The sequence below is a fragment of the Motacilla alba genome, chromosome 2, assembly GCF_015832195.1.
Source record: "Motacilla alba alba isolate MOTALB_02 chromosome 2, Motacilla_alba_V1.0_pri, whole genome shotgun sequence".
Taxonomy (NCBI): domain Eukaryota; kingdom Metazoa; phylum Chordata; class Aves; order Passeriformes; family Motacillidae; genus Motacilla; species Motacilla alba.
This window is the reverse complement of record NC_052017.1, coordinates 134,005,433-134,026,922: the sequence shown is the minus strand read 5'-3', so window position 1 is coordinate 134,026,922 and position 21,490 is coordinate 134,005,433. Positions and strand designations below refer to the sequence as shown.

At 38.0% G+C, this 21,490-nt stretch overlaps 1 long non-coding RNA gene across 10 annotated transcripts in view; it reads right to left on the bottom strand.

Moving 5' to 3' along the window:
• The window catches only part of LOC119697618, a 45,631-nt gene extending 24,217 nt beyond the window's left edge, over positions 1–21,414 (bottom strand). For 9 of the 10 annotated variants that reach the window (XR_005255890.1, XR_005255893.1, XR_005255897.1 and 6 more), the window contains exons 1-4: positions 21,192–21,414; positions 7,136–7,304; positions 6,162–6,241; positions 4,856–5,006 (exon numbers count right to left, since the gene is read on the bottom strand). This is a non-coding gene — a long non-coding RNA (uncharacterized LOC119697618). The remainder of the gene's footprint in view (positions 1–4,855; positions 5,007–6,161; positions 6,242–7,135; positions 7,305–21,191) is intronic. The other variant, XR_005255899.1, reaches the window with a different exon arrangement.
• Between the last annotated feature and the right edge of the window lie 76 nt (positions 21,415–21,490).

Sequence of the window (21,490 nt, the reverse complement as noted above, 5' to 3'; positions counted from 1 at the left end):
TGAAACCTTTCAAACTTAATTTTTCAAAATTTTTGCGAATAAATAATTAATTATCCTGTAGAAAAAGCTTTTTTTACAATGAATAATTTAGTATTTTCAGTAGAATTGATAAACTATATACAAAAATGGTTCTTTGTCATACCTTTCTTCAGGTAAGCAAATATATATGCATATGTAACATGCAGAAATTTATAAAGGTATGAAACTATCCTTAAATTTAAATCTTCACTAAGTCTTCTTATGATATAAAAAAATATCACTAAATCAGAAAGGAAACCCATAAGGCATTAAAAATGACACTATGTATGCTAGTCCAAAAATCTGTCCCAGCTGGGCTATATACTAAACCATCATTTCAGAGAAGTACAATGAAAATAATTGGATTTACTTGGTATTTGTGTCTGAATGACTCACCCTCAAATTCAGCCTGGGTGTCTGGTTCTATGCCCTTTGTCATCAATCATTCTAAGGAAAAACAATCTGAACTATCTCCTCAAAGCACATGGATAACTTTATTGAAAAAAATGCACCCTGGCAGTTAGTAACAATCTCTTAACCAGTACAGCTATCTTCCTGTGTTTGTTGTATGTACATTTACAAACTAAACCTCAGGCAGTTTACTTGGTCTCTCTGTCAGTATTTAACAAACTATTCTCCTCATGAAAAACCCAGTTCAAATTAGTTTCTCCTTGGCATCCATATTGTTAAACATAATCTTCGCAGAAATACCTCACCTAAGAACAGGAGTTGTATTTTATTTCACAGACCTAACTTCAGCAGTCTTCAACTGATCTGAGCCCCACAGCACTCACGGACATATGGTGATGAGATTTGGTAATGTAAATGCAACATTCATTACAGGGTCACTGGCTGGAAGGTGGTGTTAAGATTCTGGGATCAAAAAAGCTAAAGTATGATCATGCAGTTTATTGCAAAAAGACTCAGAAACATGCACTGGTATGCACACCCACAGAGCCATACATACTGCTTACATTCAGCAAATATTGCCTCTCTTTAAAAAGAAAGGCAAAAAAAGCTCTTGAATGTCATATTCACACATCAGTTCTGATTTTCACAATTTTATTTTTATATTGAGCTTTTTATCAACATCAAGAGCAAAAAGAGAAAGCAGGCAATAACATAGCAGAATAAAGGAAATCCCAGCTGACAGCTCACTGGTAAGCAAGTAAGAACAGTTGCACTTTCAGCAAATGGCTAGATTGCAGTGCAAGGTTGTGGGGTTTCTATGTGCTCACCTTAGTAGTAGCTACAAGTAGGACAGGTACTATTGCTTTCCTTAAATTAATGGAGTAGCTAAAAGATCAAATTAAAAGTCTAAAATTGATCTTAAATTTTTATCGGAAGTTAGTAGACAAAAAAGTTTGTCTTTTGAAATGTTAACATCCTGTTGAAATCCTACAGAAAGTCAATGGGCAACACAAATTTTCAGCTTTTTTAAAAGTAATTGGAAATTTAATTATAAGCCACGTACAGATCCACAAGGCAAAAGTCTAATCCTGGCCAAGTCAGTTGTAACCTCCAGCCTTCAAACCTTCCCACTGATGGGAACATGGTCAAGGTTTCACCAGCAGTTTAAAAGAGGCTTCATGAGTTATTGGAGCCGTATCTTTCTGTCAAGCTTTAAAATCAAGCCAACTTTTTGGAATTCAGAGCAAGCTCTGAATTCCAAAAAGTTGGGTTTGATTTTAAAGCTTGACAGAAAGCTGTGTGCAAACACAGAACTTGTCACTGAGAAGGTGACAGAAAGGCTCCACCCCAGGCCCCAGTACAGGTTGACTTTTCCCATGTCTGTCTGCATGGGCCAGCCACCACGGCCAACATGCTTTTGTACAGACAGCAAGTGATTTCCTTCTCTCCTGGCAGCCCCTCTAAGAGCTATCAACTGATCAATGGATGACAGTCCTGCTCGTGAACTGTGCCAGACTTCTGACAACAGTGTTTAACTACCCACTCAAAGAAAAGTTTAGGGAATAGGGGGACTTAGTTGCAGTACGTGTTAATGAATCTTCCCATTCATACTGCCCACAGGACCACTAAAAAGATTTATTTTTTTCAGTGGAGATGATGAAAATTCACCAAAGTTTGCAATTTTGCTATGCACATTTGGCACACTGCATTATGAGACTTGCAGTCTAAGACCCCGGAGAACTGCTTGGTTTTGCAACTCTTCCTTTAGGAACAACTCACAGCAGCATCACAGATTTTCCTCTTTCCAATTACAGTCCTGCATGGATGCACTGACATGCGGAACATTCAATAATCAAGATCTGCAGTACCAAGCCACAGAGGACACACGTATGATAGCAGAAAAACTGCATTATTGATACCTCCTTTGAACAATACAATGTAAAATGAAATCTAGATTAAAGCCATGGGAAAATGAAATTATTTTACTTGCAAACAGTATTAAAAGCTGCCATTTCAGCCACATAGTCTACGTCTTTAGTAACCCAGTTATGATTAAAACAATTTTTACATGCATTCTCTGCACATCAGTGAATGAAATTACTCAACCTACTAATTATTTGGTTACCATTCTGTGACATGAAAAATTCTTAAACTAAGCTCCTAAGAACTACTTCCTCCACTTTAAAGGCAAAATTCTGATTGGCATGCAGGAAGATCTGACAGACTAGTCAATGGGGGCAGCTAATCAGTCACTTGACTCTGTCCTACTGAAAAAATTCCCAAAGTTACAGCTAAAGTTGGTTTAACATGAATGCACCTGCAGTGAAATTTTTCTTCTCCTTGCTCAATGGTATTATCAGAAAACACATGTCTAAAAACCTCTTTTTGTGAGAAGTTACACTAATGATGTCAAACTCAGAATGCTGTGACACATTAAACAGGCTTTCAGAGATGGCCACTACTTCCCAAGCTGAGGTACTGAGGTTTCATTGAAATTCAGTCATTTGGCATTCTTTTGTTGCTAAAGCCCACCATGATGATTGTGCCAACGATCTTATTAATCACCAAGGTGATTAGACCACTTAAAACTCAGAAGGAATGAATGAAACCTGATCTGACTGATCTTCCATACTTCCACAGTATGTTGTACCTACATTGTACTTGAAGCACACAAGAGATATTTTGCAATTTGCCCTAAGTTCAAAGTCACATTCCTACAATCCCTGAGGAGAGGGCAGGTTTGGATTTGGCTTTGGAAAAGATTAGCCTATTCCAGGATATATACTGACCTGAAAAGAAGAAATATGGCACCCCTGAACATGTGTGCCAAGCAAAGACAAAGGGCTTTTAAAATTAGAGGAAAAATAAATCTCAAAGATGCTTTTTTCTACTATTATGCTTCAGGATGGTTCTGTAAGATATCTGCTCTAAGTCTTGTGCTAAACAGCTGAAATTCTCTGGAAGACAAGATTCTCATCTCCCTGATGCTCCTACAATCTAGATCTAGTGCATTACCTCTGAGCTCTGAAAGGTTTTCTGCACTACTGGTGAGTGCTTCCTATACAAAATATTTCTGTTGTTCTACAAGAACTGTGAATTTCTAAATCAACATTTTGGCTTGTTATAACTGATCTGTATTTGTCACACTGCATTTCTATTTATTATGTTTGCTTTCAGTGGTAAAATCAAATGTAAGGAACATTTAAGGAAAAGTTGATCAATCAATCAAATGATGAAAAAATATGGCCACAGAATTACATCTCTAGCATGATCAGGGCCAAAAGGTATTTCCCGTAGTAATTTCATTTTGTACTCCCTTCTCTCAACTTGAGAGACAATTCCTTTTTTCTACATGACTTGAAATATGTCAGATAATTTTAATCCTTAATTAACATATCCTGAAGTTATTGGATATGCTATTCCTTGTTTGCAACAGATACAAAGATCTGCAGGAACAGGACTTTCCTTTGTATAATTTTCTGTATCAATGAAAACTGTTACACTTGAGCCCATGGATTCAAATGTTCATCTGTCTTGTTCACACTGTTCCCAAGCAGGCAGCCAGTCTACTGTCTTTTCTAAAAAAATCAGATATTGCTTCCACTTATGTCAACACTTAAGTCAATCAGCTCAAACATTTTCATTAAGGGATATCATTAAATCTCGTACCTATATAAACAGTCCAACATTTCAATACCCTTTTATCCTTAGGCAGGACAAAGCAACACATAGATGAAAAAAAAAATTAATTTCCAGAACAGCAATAGCTAGAGCCAGACAGTTTTTGTCCAAGCTCAGAGTTTACAGCTATTGAGTGCATGTTCATTTTATTTGTAGTAACAGCTGTGATTTCTACACACATTTTGCCAATCGGAGAACAAGCATTTTCTTCTGAGTAACTAATCATGCCTCCAAGGGCCTGCATTAGCAACACAGACATCCTTTTAAGGGAATAGAAAACACCACCTTTGCTATAGCTTTGACCTAAACCCAAAAGAGCAAGGCCCTTGGGGTCATGATTTCAAGCAGCACTGCCCATACCTTTCCTCTCAGTCATGTATTAGATCATTACTTCACCACTATGGGAAAAGAAGTATGAACAAGTTCACTTCTACTTTCATATTTCTCATGAGTTCAGCAGTTCCTAAAGTCTGATACAGAGAAAGGTCTTGCTGCAGACTGATTATAGGCTGGTTGCCAGAAAGATCAAGTAAGGTATTTTAAGCTTCATCAACCATATGGATGGGCCTTGTCTTTTCAGAAGATGTATTTTTCCCTGAGGATTTTGAACATTTTTAAGTTCTACTATTTAGATTTTTTAATAATTTCGGATAAATTTAGGATGACTGAGACTCAGCACAGAAGTCCACAAAACTGACAGTAATTTTACAACAGTGCTATGTTCTTGGATGTTAAACTTCTTTACCTTGTGTGGCTATATATTCATAGAATGGGTAAGGTTGGAAGGGAACCCAGTGGGTCGTCTGGTACAACCTCCCAGCTCAAGCAGGGTCATCTAAGAGCCCATGGCACAGGATTATGTCCAGATGGTTCTTGAGGGAGACTCCACAATCTCTCTGTTGGAGAGAGGGCAAATCTGTTTCAGTATGTGGTCACCTGCACGGTAAGGAAGTTCTTCCTCAAGTTCAGGTGGAACTTTCTGTGCATCATTTTCTGCCCATTGCCTCTTGCCCTATTGCTTGGCTCCATTGAGAAGAGCCTGGATCTATCCTTGGACATCTTCCCTTCACATACTTGTAGACATTTATGATGTCCTCTCTCAGTCACCTCTTCTCAAGGTTGAATAGGCCCCTGTATATAAGCCTTTCCTAATAAGAGCTCCAGATTCTTAATCATCTTTGTAGCCCTCAGCTGGACCAGCTCCAGGACCTCCAAGTCTCGCCTGTAATGAGGAGCCCAGAACTGGACACAATACTCCAGATGCAGCCTCACTAAGGCTGAGTAGAGGGGCACATTTTCAACTGTTATCAACATTAGATAACAATTAATAAGGAGTGTTTAAGGTTTGTGGTACTCAATTAGCTGCAATCAAATATTTCTTGTACAGGAAAAGCTGATTTTGTCTTTGTGTCTCAGGGTTGAACATCAACAGTCCCTCCTGCCCCTTAACACACACACACACACACATTTTGAAATCATATCCTCAAGTCCTCCCTATCTACTTGTCTTTGTTTTCTGTTGGGTAAGAGACTCTTGTATTGCTCTACATTTTTGCCACTCGTTAAATGCCTGATGATCTGATGTAAGCATAGCTCTACTTGGCTGCCAGGAAATCCTGCTGAAAATCAATTCTCTCATTCTCTGACATATGCACAAATAAGTTCAGGGGTTGTCTTCAGTCCCTGGAATTACTGCAGAAGATTTTCCCTTCTGGTCTCTCTACCCCACTTTTAAACTGATTTGATCTGCAGGTTACAAACGGACGAACAGGGGTGCCTGTGGCATGACAGCAGAAGCCTTGCTTCTTTAGTGAGCAAGCTTAAAAACTGCCTCACACATTATCTTAGACATTACTACATATGATATAAAGGCTGTTGCATGCAAGAAAAGCTGTCCATCTGGGCATTTTCACTAAAGTTTTTAGTGAAAATGCATTTTCACTAAAAATTATGCTCATGGAAGCAAAAGAGATAGCTCTAAGTTTAAACAATCCTATCTTAGTATCTTACTATTTCTACTGTTTTAAGTTCTCTAAAGCCAGCAAAGCCCACCTTAAAAGATTCCATAATAGGCTGCCAGTTTAAAGCTCCAGCAAGAAATAGTCCTCTTTCAAGTCCTCTCCAAGTCTCTCCTGAAGGAAAAATGTGATGAATTAAACAAGACACTTATCCTTTGTACAACACAATTGAAATTGGAAAACTGGGAATTTCTCCAAAAATAGAAAAATGTCCTGAAAACATTCTAAATTTTAGGTAGAAAAATGAAAATTTAAAATACTGTAATTAAGCATACAGCATAATTAAAAGCAGCCCTCAAAACAAAGGCCCAAATCCTCTAAAGAAAAATATATATTTAGTGCATGATGACATTCACCAAATGTATTTCTCCAAAATGTGTGATCTGAGAAAAATGTTAAGAAAAAATTGGAGTTTTTACTATTTCACAGCACCTTCAGAGCACACAAACAGCACAGGATCTGTGCCACAGCCTTTATGTTCTTTAGCAAAGACATTGTTAATAGTATCTTCAGAGGAGGTGCAGCATATCCAACTCCATTTCAGTCCCTGAGAAGTCTCCCTATAACTTCCAAGAGAGCTGGGCACTATTTCATATGAATTATATTTCCCTTGCAGACTGATTTGCAGTTTATTGCCCAAGTTAAATAATATCAAATCTCCTAAGAGGCACAAAATTTCCTAGAACCTATGTCCTGCCCTGCCTTCATTCCCCAAAAGCAATCCTGAGTAGAGGCATACAACTGTAATAAACTAGATTCTGGCAAGTTTTGCTCACCAATTAAATCTATTAAAGTTAAACAAGTCTGTTTGATCAGAACTGAAGCTTGGAAACATTGCTGGGAATCTATCTCCTAAAAGGTCTAGTACAGAAACACCAGCATCGTTTTGTAATAACTGCTAATTTATTGCACATCACAAGCTTTTCTTGGAGGAACACAGAGGACAAAAATTTTCAAGTCAGTAATATTTTTACTCAAATGTCAGCAAGCCTTAGGGATAACCCTTACCCGATGAGCAATACGTGATGCAACACATGCACTTCAGGAATGGCCATCCATGTGCAGTGTCTTCCACTCCACCTACTGCTGCATTTGGCATCAGGACAAAACAGGGTGTTGGCAAGGCAGAAGTTCAACAGGAAACCATGGCCTCTCTAGAGTACAGAACAAGCAGCCCCTAGAAACAAGTGTACAGGTACTGGTCATCCACAGCAGCAAATATATGGTACAGAGCACCTGCATTCAGCAGATGCAAAACCTGTTCCTGTGCATGAACACAAAAACCTTCCAAATCCTTCCACTACTTATTCTGTTTTGTTCAGGGTGCTCATCCTTCTCTTAGCAGAAAAACATAAACCTAGAGCTCTACTTACATACTATCACAAAGAAGTTTACCCTTAAGATGAATACCTTAATGCATAATCCCGCCCGCCCCCAGTGTAATTACAAAAAGAAAACAGTGAGCATCATTTGCTCTCTTACATAACTACACATGCATAAAGCATATTCTCCTACATGAGGACTGCTAGGACAATTACACTTCACTGAAAGCATACGCTGTTGTTTTAGATGGAGATATGCTCATATCATTTGAAGGACAATGTAAAAAAAAATATTGCTGTAGCTGTGCTGTGCTTCCTGACCAAATTTGCTCAAACTGTGACTCATCACTGACAAGATTTCCCTCCACTTCTCCCGGGATATATATTCAGTATCATGGGAACACACTGCCATAAGCAATAGTTTATTTCAATATCCATATACAAGAATATATCCCACAGTTTTCACTATCTGGATTTTTTCCCAGAATAATTTCAGGTAATTTCTAGGTCATTCTATACAAGTAAGTTTTTCTAAAATACTCTTTGGAAATAAATTCTAGAAGCAGATGGATCACAAACACTGGAGCCCAGCAAGAAACAGATTATTAGCAAAGTCAGCATTTGCACACTTGCTCTTCCTTAGGACTTTTTGTTTAAAACTGATGATTTGTTGGTAAAAAAAATAACATCATCCATTTTGGTCTTCTGAGCACTGTCTTAGTTATACCTGTGGTATTCAACTATGTTGTTCCAACACCTTCATTCTTACCTTCATGATATTTCCCAAGTTTGTGCTACTGATACAATGCTCTGCCTTATTAGATTATATAAAGAATTAAATTTCACTTCACCTTCCTGTCCATATGAGAACACCGAAATGATTCTTGAATAAAAATGTGCCACATCCTTTTTTTCTGGAAAAAGAAACTGCCCTCAGAGATTCAATGAGTGCGCTATTGGAGAAAATTAAGTGGCAAAACAGAGAAGTCAGTGATGTATCAAAAGACTTATTAATTCCAGTTTCCTTGGGAATTGTACCATGTTTTGTTTGACATTACAAAAGATTGATAGGTGTGAATTATTCTCTACTAGAGGTGAATACCAAAGCGTATTAAAAAGCAGTACCATTTCAATTGGATTTCCCATGTCCTGCCCACTGAATCAAGTTTTCTTCCATTTCACATATAACATTTATCAAAACTTTTCAACACTGAAAAAAACCAATGAAAAATATTAACAGGAAACTGGAGTGGACAACATTTGGAGAATAGATCCATCATTCTTAAACATTTCTAAAAGACTGTGACAAGAAGTGATTTTTAAAAGTATTTCATACATTAAAATAGAATATTTATTTACTTTATTTGACTTAGACTTACTCTATAACTACAGTAAATTCATAATTACATCTGATGTAATTATGGATCAAAATTTACATGGAAATTTTTGTTTGAACATAATTGTACTTGCAAGCATTCTCTCCTACTAATACTCAAACTTGAATCTCAATCTATTCTGACACAAACCACTGATGTACAGCTAAACAACTTGGCAGGCAGGAGAGGCAATATTTCAACAATTCTTCAAGTTATTGTTGTCTCAGCACAAAAAAGCCCATACTTACTTAATGAAAAATATTACCAATCTCTAGGGTGTATAAAACAAATTGGTTTTAATGCAGCAGTTTTGGCTCATATTAAAAGCATGTGGAGATTAATTTATTTCTTTTTGAAGGTAAAATGAGTTAACTCTGCCAACACTTACAGAAAAATTTCTAATGCTCTTATGCACTCCATAAAAACCCCATGCCACAAAGTTCTCTTTTGGTGACAATGTAGGTCTCATGTGAAACACTAAACACCTAATAATTAAATTTACAAACTAGATTCTTTTTTGCAAACTTTAAGGTATAAGCAGGATCTACATTCAGTCTAAATAAGTCCTTTTTATAAATGGACACTATTTTTAGGATACAATTATCCAGTTTGATCAGATATTAGAAGCAAAGTGTCAATAAATACATGCATTTTCATACTGTTTTGTAAATGAATATTGAATAGAATACTGCCACCTTTTGGCTATGATCTGGCCTTAAAAATGCAGCTTTGTAAAATTTCTAAAAACATTAGATATGTAATGATTGTTCTGAGTAAATCAGTCTGTCAACAGGCGAATGTTATGCTTATCATTAACATATTGTTGATGTAAGGATAAAACTTTTCATACTGAACTGCATAGTATTATCCTATTATTTCAGGATAATGAGCAAGTACTTTCACAAGGGCTTTTGTCTTTAGCAGAAAAGACACATCCATAGCTTTGACAGCAAGCTAATGGAATTACTATTTTACAATCACAGCAATTCTTCTACTGCTTAGAGTTAAATAATACTTCAGTGCAATTCATGCACTCAACTTTGTAAATACTGAATCACAGTCTGATTCTCAGAAAATTCTAGCTGATGAATTTAGTCTAATCATAAGCATTTAGAAATGCTTATATGGTGAAAGGTTAAAGGCATGTAAGTATTTCAGTAACCTCTGAAAGAAGGACTCTATCTCACCATGAACAAATGATGCTACCAGAACAGGCAGTGAAGAATTGGGATTTGGGGTTAATCCCTGGCAAGTGTTCCAAGTCATTGCAGAGAGATTCTCCCGACTGTGGGCTAATCAGGTTTCAATTTAATTCATTTATGCTGAATAAATTAAATAAGAGGATTTGATCCATCTTTAGGGAAGAGTTTGCTGATTAAAAAATCAGGAAAATAAGTAGTGCCTTTTTTGTTTCAGTATTTGTTTTATCAATTGGGGTGTCTGGTTATCAAGGTACACAGAAGGACTATCACTTCTCTACGGGCTACTTTAAATCATATCCTATAAGCCTACAACATGTTTACTATAAATTCAGCTATCTCAACTCTCCAGTTTTGCACTGTCAGAAAAAAATAACTAGTAACTTGATGAAAAATACAAAATCCCCATTAGACTGCCCTAATTAAAAGGAGAAAGGTTCTTACTCAACTCCCTGAAAAATGCCAATGCTATAGTTAAGTGGAATACAATTTTCATTCGTAAGCATTTTCATACCATTATGCTTTAAAGAACATGTTAAAAAGCAATAACTACGAATCATTTGGCTACTTTAATGGCAGCACTCTTGTATCCTTTTTCCTACTATAGTAAATACTTTGTTAAAACTTTGTTAATTTCTATCAGAGTTAAGTAGAAGGAATTTACTAGACTGGAAGCCTAATTTCTATCAACAAATATAAACACTTGAAACTATCCTGACAACATTTTGGAATTTCAAGATAGTATTCACATCTAGAAAAGAACAGCAAGATTCCTATACTTCTAGCCACTAATGCAGTAGTTTCCCCTTTTAAACCAATCCTATTTAAAATACCAATTTTTCCAACTATTGCCTACTGGCACAGGGAGTTTTTACACAGAGACCAAAACTGTGCAGGCTCAGTTGCAACTTTTTATACAGCAAATTTGTTCTTCAATTTATTCTTAATTCTTCAGAATTGAGTAAGTGTATAAAAAATTTCCTTTAGACACTTTCTTCCCCATCTATCCTATTCCAAACTTTTTTACCAAGATAATCTGAAGAGGACAACTAGGAATATTTACAAAATGCCTGATTTTTGGAAACAAAATCTAAAGCAGCATTTAACTTTGACAAATAGCCCTCACTAACCTTTAAAAATTTGCCTGTAGGGATAAAATGACAAATGACTCTCACAATGGGACTTATTAGACTTTTAGAATATTGCTCTAAGAGGGCCCTTCAGGAAATACTGTTTCAGATTATATCAGCACTTCCATTTTTCAGGGCCTAATAACTCAGTTTGAAAAAAATAACCAATCAAAAGAAGCAAAACAAAAACCACACATGCACCTTCCCTGGGGGATGAAACTTAACACATGACGTCATGAATGAACCTTGCTTCAAAATTTAAAACATATAAGTTTCACAACATTCTGTGCTTGTATGCAGCTCATGATGCTCCTGATATTTCATGCCTTCAGAAATAAGAATATTGCAAAAGATTAGCATAGGCAACTGAAATGTTTTCAGTATTTTGAGAGGGGAAGAAAAATTTGAGCTGTTTAAATGTCTTAAGGTGATTTAACATAGTGGTGAAAATGCTGTGCTGCTGCAGGCAGTATTAGCTGTTAAACTTAGGCTCTGGTCCAAATCCTCTATCTGTTTTGACCCCTTAAAAACCACTGAAGTCAACAGAAAAATCCCACTGCCTTCAACAAGTTTGGATCAAAATCCTTAAGATTATATTATGCCACAGACAACCCGTCTATGGGATATACCAGACATTTAGAAATACCAGTCTTGTTAGGCAAGGAGGGCGTAATTATTGAGATCTAAGACATCATAGTCTGTTGACTGAAAGCAGTAATACATATTGTAGAGATCACCATTTGTATTAGAAGTTCAACAGTGAGAAAGGAAAGTCAGCTTCCCCTTCACCTTCCTGGCTGAGGCTGCATTCAGAGCAGGGATTCTGAGCAAGCTCACAGAGGCAATCACCGCATTATGGAGTAGCTATTGTTCTCAGATGGAAGAGAAGCCCACAGCCACAGGGTGATCAGTTGACAGATGTGCCTCAACCATTTCTCCTTCCACTGCATTTTCCTGAAGCAGCCATGTTTATTACATATCTTCTAAAAAACTTAAGTGGTGGACTCAATAGAGGAATGTTAATAATAAGCGAGTATATTTATTTCATGTACTCCTTTAGTAGTAACAATTGCCTGTTCTCTTTTTAATCTACTCTTTCATTATAAAAATTTTCAAAGTGTTCTTAAAACTGTATTTACTGAGAGTTCAAACTGTCAAGGCCATACAGTATGATTGATAAATAGTGAGAATTTAGAAGAGTTGGAAAATGTAAGAAAGCCTGTCTCTCAAACATCTTAACATGGAACTAGTGACAAATTTGCAAAAGGGTGCCTCAAAAAATAATTTAAAATTAAAATAAAATCCAAACCAAACTTTGTCTGCTCTTTGTTTTCTATATCTTACACCTGTCAGATAGGAACACCAATATGTTTTGCTTCAAAAGCATTGAGCTCACCTCACATTTTGTAAGGCAGCAATCCCTTCACTATGGCACCTTACTGACTCTTTGAGTATGTCCAGACTGGTCTGCAAGCTTTGTGGTAACTCTCAGATTCAACCTCCTAAAAATCCAGACCCCATAAGTAAATCTGGATTTCCTACCAAAAGAAAGAAGAGCACTTACAGCTCCTTCTTATATGGAAAAAAAAAATGATAGGGTGCATAGGCAGTACAGAGCTCTTCATGAGCACAGAGAATTTCTTTCCTTTTCTGCCCATGAGCTACTCACCTATCTTTAATGCTTCAATTCATGTCCTGTTATATGACTAGTTCCAGCAAATATTTTAGTTGCTGTTTCTCTTACTCATTTTTATCCGTATTTGGATCTGCTGTACCATCTCCCACATTGTACCCCACTAAAATTGTCCTTAGCTTATTTCTTTGAGCTGTCTTTGTGTAATTTATTATCTCCATATGATCGTCTAGTAATATTCTTACACAACTTTATCTCATGTATCAATCATCCATTCTATGTATTGTCCCACAATTATCACAATGAATGTAGGCTACTGCAGCTGTGGAAGAACAATGCCTTCAAAGACAGCTCTCAAACAAAAGGAGAGAAATGAACATCTTCACCACAACCCCCGCCCCCGTGAGAAATTGTGCTTTCCACTGTCTTAGACTCATTACCGACTGGAGGCCCCTACAACAATTAAGTACTCCAAGAGACCAGAGTGAGGTCAGATCTCTTCCTCTTTTCCTGGTCCTGCCACCAAGCTATTGTGCTAGCTCTCAGTAAGTCTTTATCATCTCCCTGCTTCAATTTTCCTCCTCAACAAATGCGCCTAAAATGTTATCCCTCCTGGAGAAGTTAATTTGAGATGAGTACAGGGAACACTGTAAGATTGGAATGTTTTTCTTGTGGTTAGCATGGTGACGCAGTCCTCTTCCCATGGACAAAGCCCGAGAACAGGCAGGGTTTCTTTTCTTTGGTGTGTTGCTGTTGCAGGGAAAAAAGAAAAAAAAGCAATAACAAGCAGGTGATAAATGTGTCTATACCAGTGTGAATATCTGAAACTGAACTTTATACCCTCAGGAAGACTGCTAGTTTCCACTGGCAACCAGAACAGTCTGGATATAAATTTTGAAAACATTGTGACTGAACAGCAGCATATCCCAACTCCTCCAATTAATACAGAGACAGAGTCCCCAATTAGGAGGCTGATCATGCATTGTGTTTCTACACAGACTACTTGAGAAAATAGGAGACTAGGGGCCTCAAAAAAAGGAGACCTGGAAAGAAGGCAGTGAAAATCTCAGCTGGATAAAGATCTCAGAGGTCAGGGGGGTACGTGTGGAAACAACTGCCAGGGGGTGCTCAGGGTCCTTGGTCTGTAATGACTGAGGCCAGTAGCCATGAGCAGTGGCACACAAAGAAACAACATGGCTTTGGCTCCAGCACTCCTGGACCAGCTGTGACCTCCCTGCTGGGAAGGGAAGCCAAGACCTACTAAATATAATGCTGGGGGTGAGCAAGTCCATGTGAGATAATCTAATAGAGTGAAACCACTAATCTTGTTGGTTCTTGAACAAACCCAAGTAACCAGATCCACTATGGCTGTTGGTTCCTGCCTTGCCCATGAACGTAAGAGGGTAGCATTCTGTAATGTATCCTGTAGCAGAGTCCTATCCTTTCTGAAGAAATGCTGTCTGACACTCATGCACAAGGCTGTGGATGTATTAGACCGTTGTGAATACAGCTTTTTTGTAGGATTTGCCATGGTGACTGTGACCATTATAATGACCTTATGAAGACAGGTACAGTAAGGTACAACCCTCACCGACATGTGAAATATACTGCCCATATTTACACAGCATGCTCAGCTGACATCTCCAGATTGCCCTGTAACCCATTTTATACAGACTCCCAGTGCTACCTGCAAATATTCAGCACCACCCCCTTCCAAGCTACTCATTTCTGTAAAACTGCAACAGGTAGGCAGGACACGGCCTGGCAGCCCCCATCTTGCCCTACATCAGCACTGGAGAATGGAGATGATACCCCATCCTCCATGCTACCAGGGCCAGCCTAGACTCCAATAAATTGAGAAGGCTGACAGCAGACAACAATCCTGAAATGACAAATTATTCCTTCAGTAAATGCAGGTAAATATGCAGCTGCCAGGAAACATAAAGACTATCTCTGGTTTTAATTGTAAGCTCTTTCTAAGTTACCTGAAATGAATGTCTAGTCCATATGCTCACAATACCTCATCTGCCCTGTCCACTTTCCTGAAGAACAACCCTAAGTCTCTCTTCTCTTAAAATTCAGCCCTGCTGCATGCGAACGGTACCCCTGCAGATGAAATTACGCATTTGGACACCTAAGACAGGGTGTAGGGTGGGCTGCTTTTTTTAAAAAAAAATTGTACAAAGAAAAATAATAAGTAGAAAAAATACAGCTCCCTTCCACCTTTTTCTGACTCCGAACTGTTTTCTTATGTGAAGTTTTTAGCCAGATCCACCACCTGATAACAGATCTATGGATTTTGAACCTAAAAAAGACAGAATATGTATGAAGCATTACACATCTCTCTTTCCCTGTTCCTCCCTGTTTCTCCCCGTAAGCTCTTTAGACAGCTTACTTGAGCATTAATTTACGGTGGGATTGATCTATCTATTTGTGTTCCAGTTAGCAGGGCTTCTAAGAAGGTTGTGCTGTGCTTGTGTTAAGAGCTGAGGGCTTCTGGGTCAGAGCTGATCAGATCCTAATGAACCTAGAGGGCAAGCAGGGCATACAGTGGTTAAATTTGGGTATTACTTTTGCTTAGTTACCTTAGATTCCTGTACTTAGGAGTCAAATTTAGGGTTGTGAATGTTACACATTTGCAGCCCTTATTAGAGCAATATAGTATCCATAAAGTATCATAATTACTGAAAGGAAGACGACCAACAGCACAGTAATAAAATAAAAAAAATGCAGTAGTAAATAAAGCAGCAATAAAAAGCTTACAATATAATAAAAGGTGAAAACATAATGAAAATTAATTCCACAGAAACTGGTAAACTTCTGCAGGTCCTACCTCACATACATGAATGTGACAAAAAATTATTTTACCCTCCCTTACTCAGAAAAAGCTCAGAGAATATCAATATCTTACATTTCAAGAAATGTACCCACTTGCTACATAAAGCTTAGAGTTTAGAACCCTTTCACTAAAGTCCTCATGAAAAAAAATCCTCTCAATTTTCTATGAATTAAAAAAGTTTTTAAAAGATTTTAAAATATTGAAACTTGGACGTAAATGTCTTAAGCTAAGATAGCTTCAAGCTTCATTTCCTGAACAATGAAAAGATAAGCAAATATTTAAATCCAAAGGCAGAAACTGTATCTGAAACAGAGGTCATGAAACTCATGCCTATAACCAGATTTATATCAACTTCAGATAATTTTCAAATTATAGTTTCAAAAAGTCTAGTGATATTGCCTTCAACTCAGATTTTCATGTACAATCATTTTATAACCACTTAATATTTCATAATTGAACCTAAACTGATCCAACAGTCAAGGATAGAAAAAGAATATACAGTAAGTAAGTTCACTGGCGTGTAGAGTCCTTTCCAGATGTGAAGTTATCAGGATCCAAGGGAATGGCCTGAAGTAGTGTCAAGAGAGGTTTAGCCTGGATATTAGAGAAAGGTTCTTCACCGGAGTGTGATGGGGCACTGGAACAGGCTCCCCAGGGAAGTGGTCACAGCACCAGCCTGACAGAGTTCAAGCAATATTTGGACAATACTCTTGGGCACCTGGTGTGACTCTTGGGTATGGTCCTGTGCAGGGCCAGGAGGGAACTTGATCCTTCAGGTCCCCTCCAACTCAGCTTATTCTGTGATTCTGTGAAAATAATATTCATTTCAAGTTGTTGCACATTCATGATATTGAAGCTTTCTCATAATAGCCTATTATTTTTCCACAATATCCTGGGGATACAACATTTAAAGATATTTCTTACTGGGAGATTTCACTTTTCGCCCTCCTTTTTATTTCCCTTTTCTTCTTTTTTTTTTAATAAATCAAAAGAGGGAACAATTTCCAGTTACTTAATGCATGACTTATTGTACCTCTTAATGTATAAAGTTATTTTGAAAAACAACTTTAGAGCATGCTTATTTTGAAAAGCCTCATTTTTTTTCTCTGATCTCCAGCTCAAGTATACTTGAACTGCAATGGTTTTTCTTCAAATCTCTCTCCTGTGAAAAACTTAGGATTGGAAAGCAAAACTGGTTTATTTCATGCTCTTCCATCATCACCAATAATAAAGATCTGAGATTAAATTATGCCCTTCCTCATTGATTCCAATACTCTGGGATAAAAAGCTTTACTTACAATTTCCTTTGCCTTGTTTTGTATATTTAAAGTACACTATGTCATACTTACAGAGCCAAATTCATTTATTCCTTAGCAATCCAGCAAAGCTCACTGAAGTATTCTGTAATTCCCAGGCATAGTTCTGCCTTACAACAAGCATTTAAAGTCTCTCTTGAAAGCAGAGAATTAGACAAGCTGGTAACACTTGAGATGCATGTGTTATTTTAAAATAAAATTATACTTCTTTCTATCTTTCCTTGTTACCATGATGAACATAATGAAAATTGTATCATAGGGTGGAAAGGAAAGGACTATTCCTGTGTAAAAGGTTCCCCTCTTCATTCCTTTCATATGACTATATTCTCTAAAAAAAAAAAATCAAGGTAATAGACCAAGAGCAAGCCCATATTATAGGTTTTTTAACAATTATCATTTTAACCCTGTCATGTGTCAGTATATTATACCTGATGTAACCTTTAATAGGATATTAGTCAGCAGAGACATCTGCATTGTAGGAGATTCACCTCTGAAAACTTTTATTCCAACAGGCATCTTGGAAGTATAAGCCATGAGAAAGGGATTATTTTTCCTTACAAGTGGAGTGTAAACATAAACCCCCTTTCCCTATGAAATAACTATCTTTTCACTTTGTCTTGCTCTTCCCAATCCCCTTTACGGAAAGGGAAAGTATTTTATTTACCTGTTTTACAAAAACCTAAATTTGGTTGGAACCTTGACAGAGAATATATTAGAACTGATTGACTGACTTCACTGGATTCAAATCATCAGTGAACCTTGCAACACAACAGCTTCATAAATTATTTGGGGTGTATTATAAGAGAAATAGTTCAAAAAAGACAGAAAACATCACACTGAAAGTTGAGGGTAGAGCCTAACACAGTCTAGAGCCCATTGGTAAAGTTCCATCAGGGAAGCATTTCTGCCCTTGGCTTCTGCCCTTTTTAATATGTTCACAGTTTCAGGTGACGAAAACCTGCTTATCCTATTCTGCATTTTTCCACTAGAAAAATGCAGAATAACTCCATTAAGTTATTATAATTACATTAGACAAGTTCTTCAATATTCTTAAACCATAAAAAAAATGTATCAAATAATTATAAAGTTATAATGTGGTATAGAATCACAGAAAGAATCAGCTTTGAAAAGACCTCCAAGATCACTGAGTCCAACCTATGACTGAACACCACCATGTCAACTGGGCCATGGCACTGAGTGTCAAAGCCAGTCTTTCCTTAAACACTTCCAGAGACAATGATCACCCTTTCTGTGAAGAAATTCTTCAGATATTATAATTCAATTATTCAGATATTATAATATTTAACCTAAACCTCCCCAGGCACAACTTTAGACCGTGTCCTCTTGTCCTGTCCTTTGTTACCTGGGAGAAGAGCCCAGACCCCACCTGGCCACACCCTCCTTTCAGGGAGCTGTAAAGAGTGATTAGATCCCCCCAGCTCTCTTGGCCTCTCCTCATAGCACTTGTATTCCAGGCCCTTCCTCATCCCCATAGCCCTTCTCTGGACCCACTCCAGCACCTCAATGTCCTTCCTGAACTGAGGGGCCCAGAACTGGACACAGCACCAAGGTGAGGCCTCACCAGTGCTGAGAACAGGAGGACAATCCCTGCCCTGGTCCTGCTGGCCACACTACTGCTGATACAGGCCACGTGTCATTGGCCTTCCTGGACACCTGGGCACACACTGGCTCATGTTCAGCTGTTGTTGACCAGCACCCCCAGGTCCTTTTCCACTGGACCACATCTACTTGCATTTTGGACTCTTGTGTTTCCTCTTTTTTTTTTTTTTTTTCCCAGATAGTTTAAATAGCACATCAACATAATCATGGTTTTTATGATGATTCAGCTGAATTATGAGATACCCTTTTTGTCAATTTGAATGCTATCCAGAAATAGCTGACAGCACTGAATTCCTCTAGATGATACATTCTTGATTTTAGAAATATTTCTGTTTTAAGCAGTGTAAAAATACTTATGGAATGCAGGATTTAAAAATTGTTTTCAGATACAAAGTCAAAAGAAAAAAGATAGAAATATAATTTCTGAATTACAAATACAAACAAAAAAAACCAAGACAAGTTACATAAGGTTTGAATCATATCAAAGGATGTGGAAGAAGTTAATAGATTCAATTTCCCTTTGATAATGTGAGACAGAAAAATACTTTATTATGATTTCCTAGTGATTATTTACTTCTGAAAATTCAAAGAATGTTGGATTCCACTGTCATGTTAACAATAAGATAAATGACAACCAATTATGTAAACAAAATCCTTCAGATAAAATTTCCTCACTATTTAGGAATTATGAAATCAAAAGACTTAGCCCAAGCAAGATACATTCCTGTTGATTTATTTAGGATAATCTTCTGGATAATTCTAGCCAAATGGCTTTTATTTCATTAACCAAACCAGCAATCTTAAGTACATTGGTGCTAAGAATCTGAAGTACAGAATTTCCAGAAGGGAAAAACTTCACTAGGTTAGAGGACTTCAGCCTCAAGCCTGTTCTATGTCAAAAGTGAAATTTGGCCTAGAGGTACTAAGCTTTGTATAATTCCTCAGTCAGGTGTCTGTGCAAGAGTTCAAAATAAACTCACATTTCCTGTTATTCAGTTAAGACTGGCTAAGAGTGTTTTGCCATGAAAGCTTAAATGAATTTTAGAAAAAATTTACCAAGAGGGTGAATATCTCACTAGAAGATACAGCCAAAGCAGTTAAACACCGTCTTCTTAAAACAGTAATCCTCAGCACAGTGTTTGTTGCACTCAGGGAATTTAAAACAGTTTTCCTGATATTTTGCCTTGGCACAGTATTAAGTCTTATGGTCTTTCTCTACAAGGCTCTCCCCAGCTAGTTCTTTACACCTTTTCACTCATTACTGTACCTGTTTCTTGCAGACAGTAATTCATCAGCTAAAACCAAGCACTGGACAGGGCCTTGGGATGCTTTAGCAATTTTTAGTGCTGAGGGTCTTCCACTGGCAGCTCTGTAATCTGACTGTCATGAGGAGAAACCAGTGGCAAGTTTGAGCAGGCCTTGGTGAAGCCCACACTGTTACTATGGGAAAAATAATACAGGAGGATAGTTTTCACCATTAGAGATTATCTATGCCATCAGTGATTTGTAGGTATCAAAGTAAACAGTATCTACAACTACTATGAAAAACACTAGGCTGCCTTGCCTATAGGGATTCTTTCTCACAGATGGTGTTCCGAGAGGAGTATTACTAATAGAAAATTACACATATCACAGACTTATATGAAAGTGTTAACAATTCAGTGTCACGTGAAGAATTACTTCATTCATGCTGCATACTTTTTCCCTTTACATGGCATCATTAAGATACAATGAAGTCTTACCTCTAAAAACCATCCTTAATTCTATAGCTTTGACATCTTTCTGTTAAGGTGGGGAGAACATCACTAGCTGCCTGAATAATGGCTTAATAAGTGTTATGACCTTCTTATTCCTCACCTCCCATTTACATTTAAAACAAACCATCCAAGTCTAAAATTAACCTGTACTACAACTATACTAACTTGCTATTCCACATGAACAGCTATTGTAGCTACCGCAGACAGAGTCTGTAGTTATGTGAGTTACTAAACAAATTATTATGCTCATGAAAGGAAAAGTTTCCTCATGACAAAGGTTTTAGTCATGCTTTATGAAAAGAGATGAGGCTTGACTTACTGAACTTAACTGTGCGTCCTGACAAATCACTAGAAAACTTACTAAATGAAACAGGAAAAGAAACCTTTTATCTTTCTGGTGAGTTAACACAGTGAATCACAGAATCATTCAGGTTGGAAAAGACCTCTAAGATCTAGTCCACCATTAAACCATGTCCCTAAGTGCCATATCCAGACATTTTCTAAATACCTACAGGGATGGGGCAGCCAGTACCAATGCTTCTTTACAATGGCTACAAGGAATATGCAAGTTATCAGCAGTATTACTGATTCTCCCATTTCTCCCGTTGCTAAACTCAGCAATACATTTCTGCACTTGCTTGGACTTCCCTGTGTAAGCCACTGTCCAGCAGCTCCCCAGCCTTCTTCCATCTCATCTGGCACCGCCTCACCACGGAGAGCTTGGAAACATGGCCAACACGGACCAACCCTTAACAAACCTTTCCCTGAGTGCCAAGGACAGCTTAGGCCCCTTTTCAGATTCTCACTGCCACATTAGATCGAGATCGGGTCAAGCTCACACACGACGCACCAAGTGTGGAGGCTGGACTCACATCTCACAGCTGCTTTCGGGAGATGTTCCCCCCTCCAGAAATGGCACTCTGCCCCAGGCTGCCCAAAGTGTCGCCGAGCATTTGCTCCCGCGCTCCACCGTGAGCCTTCACCCCACGCGAGGCGCGAGCAGGGCCGTGAGGCAGCCCCGCACGGCGCACACGCAGCGGCCCGGGAGCCGCACTCGGAGCTGCCCCACAGGAAGGCGGGGAAGGGGAACGGGAAGGAAAGGGGAAGGGAAGGGAGGGGAGGGGAAGGGAAGGGAGGGGAGGGCTCAGCCATTTCCCCACCCCTGGCAGCT